The following is an 8142-nucleotide window of genomic DNA, read 5'->3' as shown; positions in this document are numbered from 1 at the left end:
AAACTTTAATATAAATTTCCATCCATAATTAAACTATAAGAAACTTTTTAAAATATTAATTTAAACCATAAAATATTATAATCACCCAAACCCAATAATCTTAAAAAAAAAACAAAACAAAAACAAATACATGGTTTGACCGCTCAGTTCATCTAGCCCCTCACGCGCACAGGCATGACGCGCATAAGCATGAAGTAGTGTATATATTCCAAAACAAAATTAGGGTTTTGAATGTACACCTATGGAATATACACACAACGGTTTGAAAAGTGATCGTAACAAAAATATAGGCAGGACGCGCATAGGCATGAAGTAGTGTATATATTCCAAAACAAAATTAGGGTTTTGAATGTACACCTATTGAATATACACACAACGGTTTGAAAAGTGATCGTAACAAAAATATAGGCATGACGTGCATAGGCATGAAGTAGTGTATATATTCCAAAACAAAATTAGGGTTTTGAATGTACACCTATGGAATATACACACAACGGTTTGAAAAGTGATCGTAACGAAAATATGGTTTTGAATGTACACCGATGGAATATACACAACGGTTTGAAAAGTGATCGTATGTGGTAGGTCAAGTCGTAGACTTTATTGACGTTGTCATTTCGTTCCACCCTCTTGCGATTTGATACCACAAAGACAGCAAACCAACCAAGCAACCAATGCTTTAATTTCACATCAACACATTAGAGGTGATTGAATAGAACAATTTGTCTATTTCTTGCTCACTTTCTTTAAACTATGCGCTTTATTTAGATTATGCCTGAAGAGTGGATGGATATAGCTTAAAGTGTTGACATTGACAGATCACCTTCAATGTACCCGTGCTTTAGGTTTTTATTCTTAAGAGTTTGCTAAATTTATCTTTTGATTCTATTACTTTAAAGTTAGATTTTATTTATTTATTTAGTAATTTTATGACATAAACATAAATTAGAAACATAAATTAGAAGTTATAAAAAAACAAGTTAACAATTTTTTTGTATTTTCGTGATAAAAATATTTTTTTTGTAAGCTAGTGCGGTACTCGATTTCCATTACTATAAAAACATTGGACAAATACATAATATGGACAGGTCATTGCCCGCCCTTAAGGGAAACCAGGCTAACCATCTGAAATGTTTGAGAGCCATCCAAAAACAAAAGATAACCAGTCTTTCTATCCATGCGATATAAACAGCTAAGCTTACTACTAAGTCAGAGTCCTTGTCTTTCAGCATATATATAAACAAAACAGGAAAGAACCAACCAGATTAAAAAACTGCTGCACTACTGCAAACATGGCTGTTAATACTGGGTCTACTGCAACGGAACCTCTTGCTCCTTCGTCGGTAACCTCTCCTTCTCCAGCTTAACCCCCAAACCGCCCGTCTGTAACAGCGCCACAATGTCATCCATTTTCTTTTCTTGCATCATAAGAATAATTTGAATATTTTTCAACTCTTTCTTCATGGTGGGAATGCCCTGAATCAACTCCGCCATCTCAAGAGCCACCTGTTCCATGGTTTTAGCTAGTAACCTCTTCATCCCCCAGTACACGTGCAACGACTGTTTGTAAAGTGACCGTCTGCCACGGGTATGCCCAGGATCTGGTAAGTATTGTTCCCAATCGCCCATCTCAGGCTCTGAATAACCCTGCAAAGCTTCATCTTCCATTTGTTCAATCATCGTGCGGATATCCGGATGAGTATCTGTGACATACGCAGCTTCTGCCTCCTGCAGTCGATGCCTGATATCCTTCTTGCCCCGTTTATATCGTCGGCCCTCAGTGGCAGCCCCCTCGCCAAGATCATCCAACTGAGTTGCGCTTCTACGTCCCCCACCACCACGACCTGCTGGGCGACCTCTCCATCGCTGTGACCCTCTTCCTCGCATTACCCCACGACACCCTCGTTCAACATCACTCCACTCTTGACTGTCATCCTCACTATTCTCCACAGTACACATCGGTGGCCTCCGAATACCCACTTTCCCTTTCCCTCCGCCGCGAGGAGCAGCCTCTGCAGAAACCCTCGGCTTCTCCAATTCCTCATCTGAATCCCCCTGATTATCAATAAACGCCTTCTTCATGGTATCCCCCACAGGGCTTTTGCCCTTCTCCATGAAGTTGGCCGTTTGACTACGCGTAAGCCTACCTCTGCGCCCCTGATACTCCATCACCTTAAAGCCGTCGGGCTGATAGAATTGAACTATGAAATGGCTATCAGTTATACAATGCAGAGGAAAGTTAAAGAGACTGCATGCAATGGTAGAGGGCTCGAGATCCTGCCACCTTGCTAAACAAGCCCACCACGATCGATCTAAATCATTAATTGCTCTGCCTAAAACACCACCATCAAACAAGGATAATGGGGATACTTCGCCGTCATAATATGCACGTCGTCTTGGTACCCTAACCCAATGGCCGCTTGGGAATCGCAATCTCCCTCTTGGTGGCATGCTCTCCTTAGTACCGTCATTAACCATATTAAATTGAAAGGCTGGATAATATGATCTTGTCTTGAATGCTCTGTCCTTCCGTCTACAAATTAACCTGCCCGTATGTGTGATGGCACCTGTGGGAGGTCGTTGTAGCATCATATTCGATGGAGAGTGAAATCATTGCGTTGAGCGCCTCTGCCAGGCAACCGCATCAGCATGATCTTGATGCAGGATGTTATGTAAGTCATGCCAGCTGGGGTCATTTTGTACCGATGCCCAGCTGCAATCCATTCGTCTATTTGGCCCTCCACCCCCCCAATTAGCCAATAGGTCGGCTGCGCGGTTGTCATCCCGTAGCACATGAGTAATCAAAAGATATTCAACCCGACGTAGGAGGAGTTCAATATCCTGCAAAATCGCAGCTGTCCGCCAACTCTTTGACACAGAGGCCCAGCTCTTACCATTTCGTAACTTCTTTAACATATCAACAGTAATAAGTGAATCGCCCTCTATCTCTAAACCCATGTAACCCTGTCGAACTGCTATTCGGAGACCATGAAAAACAGCCCAGAGTTCCGCTTCATTGTTTGTCATCTCTTCGCCATCTTCAGCAAAAAGCCATCTTGTATGACCATTATGATCCCTGAACAGACCCCCAAAGCCTGCTTGCCCCGGGTTACCCTTAGACGCGCCATCGAAATTAAGCTTCAATCTTCTTTCACCAGGCATTCGGTAATGGTTGGGACTTAGTACTTCTCGCTTCAATTGGCGGTCAGGCCTGGGATAAAGCATTTGGAAATCCAAATTGAGTTGGAGTATAATCCGTTGTTCCTCCGGAGTCAAACGCCAGTCCTCTTCATCCCAAGCTGCTGCCAAAACCGTTTCTTTCAAAGAGCAGCATATTTGCTCCCAAAGCTGCTGTGGCGGCCAAGAAGTATCCCGAAAAATTCGTCTATTCCTTTCTTTCCAGGTTGCCCAAATGAGAAAACCAGGAGCAAGGTTCCAAAGTCGTCTGACAACAGGGCTTTGGAAATTCCCTTTGCCCCAATGAAAGAGTGTATTTCGTATACTACCAGGATCCCTCCTTGTCCTGCCGAAAAGTACTCGGATCTCATCCCAAAGACTTAAAGTATACATACAGTGATTCAGCAAATGTTCCTGGGTTTCGAAAGCTGCATTACAGAGATGACAGCAGGATGGACCTATCATACCTCTTTTTTGCATTTGATCCCAGGTGTGGATCCTCCCTCGACACACCAACCAAGCAAAGCAAGTAACCTTGGGCCACCATTTACAGCCCCAAAGTTGTTTCCAGTCAACCTGTTCCACCGGTCTATCCTCCTTCGTAGCCAAATAATATGCTTCCTTAACCGTAAACATTCCAACCATTGCCTTACCCCATCGCAGGATATCAGTGCCTTCTCGAATTTTAATTTTCCTCATTTCTATTATCTGATCAAAAGATTGACGTGCCTCTTGTCCAAGAGTATCCATCCATTCATCCGGTCGCCTCCATTCTCGCCATAGATCTGATTGGTACGTATGTTTCCAATAATCTTTAACATAATGCAGCCCTCTTCTTTGCGCTATATCTTGTATATCTTGCAAACATGGTAATCTATTCAAAATGCTCCATTGTTGCCAACTATCCTCCCAAAAGCGGGCAGAGTTTCCATCACGGATTTCCCAAAAAGCATAGTCCTGCACTATAGCCTTATTTCGATTGGAAAAATCCCAAATCTGTGAACCCCTAGGGTGGTCCTGTACATGCAATCGTTCCATAGGGTGCTAAGGCATTCGATACTTATATTGCCATATTCGTTTCCAAACATCGTCTCCACCTTGAACCCACCGCCACCAGAGTTTTGCGCCAAGGATGTTATTGATAATTTCCGGGTCTCGCACACCCAGACCCCCTTCCTCTTTCCGCATACTTACCTTCTTCCATGATACCAGCGGCCATTTCCGCTGCTGTTTGGGACCACCCCATAAAAATTTCCGGAAGATTTCTCGCATCTTACCACAGACTGCTTTTGGAGCAGCCATAATCGATAAGTGATAAATTGGGATAGATAATAAGACAGATTTCAATAAAACAATTCGACTCGGTAAATTCAACAATCTAAAGGTCCAAGTATCTAACCTTTTTCGAACCCGGTCCAACAAACTTTGCCAGTTCTTAATCCTATTAGGATTTGCATCCAATTGAATGCCCAAGTACTTCGTGGGAAGCACCCCCCTCTTAAACCCTAACACTCTGGTTAAATGAGATTGAATAGATTCATGCGAATTGAAAATAAAGGTACAAGAATTATCATTATTAATCTCCATACCTGCTGCATGCTTGAAGCCCTCGAGGATTCGTTTGAAATTCCTCACCTCCTTTAACGATGCCTCACCAAACAACATTAAATCATCAACAAATTGTTGATGTGTGATAGTCAAATTATGTCCCCACAATCGTATACCTCTGATTCATCTGTCCAGAACTTCCTTCTTGATTTTCCTGCCTAGGCCTTCCATAGCCAAAATAAACAAAAACGGAGAGATGGGGTCCCCTTGTCGAATTCCCCTAGTCGCATGAAACTGAGGCGTGGGAATGCCATTCAACAAGATTGAAAAACTTGGGGTCGAGATCATACTAAAAATCCATGCTATCCATCTATTTGCAAAACCAAAAGCTTCCAAAACAGCGCAGAGATAATCCCAATTTAATCTGTCATAAGCCTTTGAAAGATCCAGCTTCATGAGCATCCCTTTTTGTTTAGTCAGTTTTAGGGAATGAATCACTTCCTGAGATACTACTATTCCATCTAGAATCTGCCGACCCTCTACAAACCCCGTCTGTTCAGGCGCTATTAAGGAAGGCAGAAGAGGTTTCAGGCGTTTGACGAGCAAAGTAGAAATTATCTTGTAAATAACGTTACAAAGGGCTATAGGATGAAAACCCTGTGGCTCGTCTGAGTTTTTGCTTTTTGGAATTAAGGTCAGAAAAGTGGAGTTTAAACCTAGCCATATGCGTTGTCTCATTCGAGATTCTTCCACCGCTGCTAGAATATCATTACCCATAAACTTCCACCCAGCCTGGAAAAATTCCACAGTAAACCCATCGGGTCCTGGAGCCTTATTCTTGCTCATTCCCATAACAACTTCTCCTAATTCTTCCAGGGTCACAGCCCGCATTAAAGCCATATTTTGTGCTTCAGTTACTAACCGCGGGATTTCTCGACAAATAGAATTAATAGCTTCAGCTCTATTCCGATTAGTTTCTATCAAAATTCCATGGAAGTAGTCAATGAGCGCTTTTGAGATATCTTTCTGATCTATTACTCTGTTTCCCTCTGCGTTCTTGATTGAATATATGCGATTCTGCTGTCGATGTTGAACCATCGCCTGATGAAAAAATCTGGTGTTACTCTCTCCTTCCCGCAGCCATTTAATTCTTGACTTTTCTCGCCACAATATCTCCTCCTGCTTTCGTCACTCCTCCAACTGACTGATAATGGATCCTTCCTCCCTACTTAAAGCCTCATCTCGTCCCTCCAAAATAATCCGTTGCTGGATATCCTCCATTGCACGTTCTAACCTTTGCTTCTCTTGAATAATATGCCCAAATTCATTCCTATTCTATTCTTTGATACAACGTTTAATTTCTTTTAATTTCAATTGGATAGTATGCATTCTCCCACCACTGGCAGTAATAGTGATTTGCTGCCACCACTCTTCCACTTTTTGCATGAAATTCGGATCTCTCAGCCAAAACGACTCAAATCGAAAAGGCTTTCTCCCTTTGACCATATTGATATCAATAACTAGACGGATAGGCCAGTGATCTGAGCCAAGAGTAGGAAGAATAGTCGCCTCAATAAACACATCTCGATTCAAAATGTTCTCAGACAACAAAAACCGGTCCAGTCTACAAGCAATCTGATGATGACCTCCTCTGCGATTATTCCATGTGTAAACTCCATTAGTGGTTGGAATATCAACTAATCTCAAGTCCCGAATCATATCTTTAAAGAACAACATAAGCTGGTCGTCTCGTCTTATACCCCCGCACTTCTCACTGATATCTGTAATCATATTGTAGTCCCCTCCAACTATCCAAGGGATATCTGGAAGTAGGCTTCGCAACGTATAAAGATTCTTTAGGAAATCAGGCCTATCTCTATAATTATGGGGACCATATACTACAGTAAGAAGCACTCGATCACTGGTTCCCACTGGTCGAAACAAGCCAGAAAGAATACGAGGAAGACTATACCAATGCTCAAAAATAACCTCTTCCGGATTCCACAAAATAGCCAAACCACCGGCTGTTCCAATCGCATCCAAAGCCATGACCTCATATCCGATTCGTAATTGTTGAATAATAATAGCTAATTGTTGACTGTCCATCTTTGTCTCCTGAAGCAACATAATACTGGTTTTATCTTTCTGCACTCTATCTTTCAGATACCGCTGCTTGCCTTTACTATTTAAACCCCGAATATTCCAGGTAGTGATAATCATTAAAATTTCTTAGAAATTTGTTGGAATACCTCTGACAGAGGTATCACCCGTCCAGAATTGACTAAGGACTCCCCCACTGCTTGGATGGATTCATTTAAAGTCCTTCTACCTTTTTTCCGACCTCCTTTGCCTTGACCCTCTCCTTCAATAGCTTGGATCTCCGGATTGCCGGGTTGGTCACTACTGGATCCAACCACTGCTTCTTTCTTCTCCTTATATCGTTGAAAGGTTTCTTTATACAATTGTTTCTCTTTCTCCGGGATAAATCGTTCGTCCAATTTTGTCCATTCCGTAAGTAATTTCTTCAATATCCTTTCTTCATCTACACCCACTTCCTTAATCTCCTCCGTGATGATTCGTGTTAATGCTTCTGGATTTTCCTTTCCCTCACCCATTTCACCCTCCATTGCGCGACTGGGGCTCCGAGTTTTACGCTTGCCATCCTTTATGATATCCATGGGAGTAATCTGAGTATCCTGCTTAACTTGTTGACTTCCTTCCGGCTCATCACCTGTATCAGTTTGAAGGGCAGTAAACGAATTTCTATTCACACTTGGAGGTTCTGGGGAAGAAGTAGAGGCCATGAATTGGGATTTTGCGATACCGGGACCATGTTTGCGTTTTCGGTGTACCTCTGTGAAGCCATTTTCGGTGTCTTTCCCCCCCTCTGCTGTTTTGGCATTCGCCCTAATGGGCTCCTCTACTACTACAGGTCTATTTTGAGGACAATCTGTGGCGAGATGGCCATAAATGTGACATTTCCGACATCGAAACGGAACATGCTCGTAGTCTAAGGGCTGCTGCCACAGTTCATCTTGGTACTCTAATTCAATTGCATCCGGCAAGGGTTCTGCAATATTCATGTACACACAAATTCGAGCATAGGAATTATACTTACCGCGTTTCGTCGATTCGGCCACTTTGACAAAGGTGCCAATCGAATTCCCAATACCTTCCAAAATTTCGGGATCCCAACATTCATCCGGCAACCCGAATAATCGAACCCAAATGGGTGCAGCCATAATCCTTTCGTCATCTGGGTTGTATCGGTCTTCCCAGTATCTGATGAATAACCCCGCATTATTCAGGAAATACGGACCTTCTTCAAAAACCCGATCTTTGTCTGCAAGGTTGGCAAAAATGACCGTGAAAAAACCTTTCGCACCCAATTTGAGGTCAATACTGCCTTTTGGTCGC

Source organism: Pinus tabuliformis, chromosome J (genome assembly GCF_031772625.1).
Source record: "Pinus tabuliformis cultivar Carrire ecotype Pingquan chromosome J, CPIR1, whole genome shotgun sequence".
In the NCBI taxonomy this organism is placed as follows: Eukaryota; Viridiplantae; Streptophyta; class Pinopsida; order Pinales; family Pinaceae; genus Pinus; species Pinus tabuliformis.
This window is presented reverse-complemented; position numbering follows the sequence as displayed.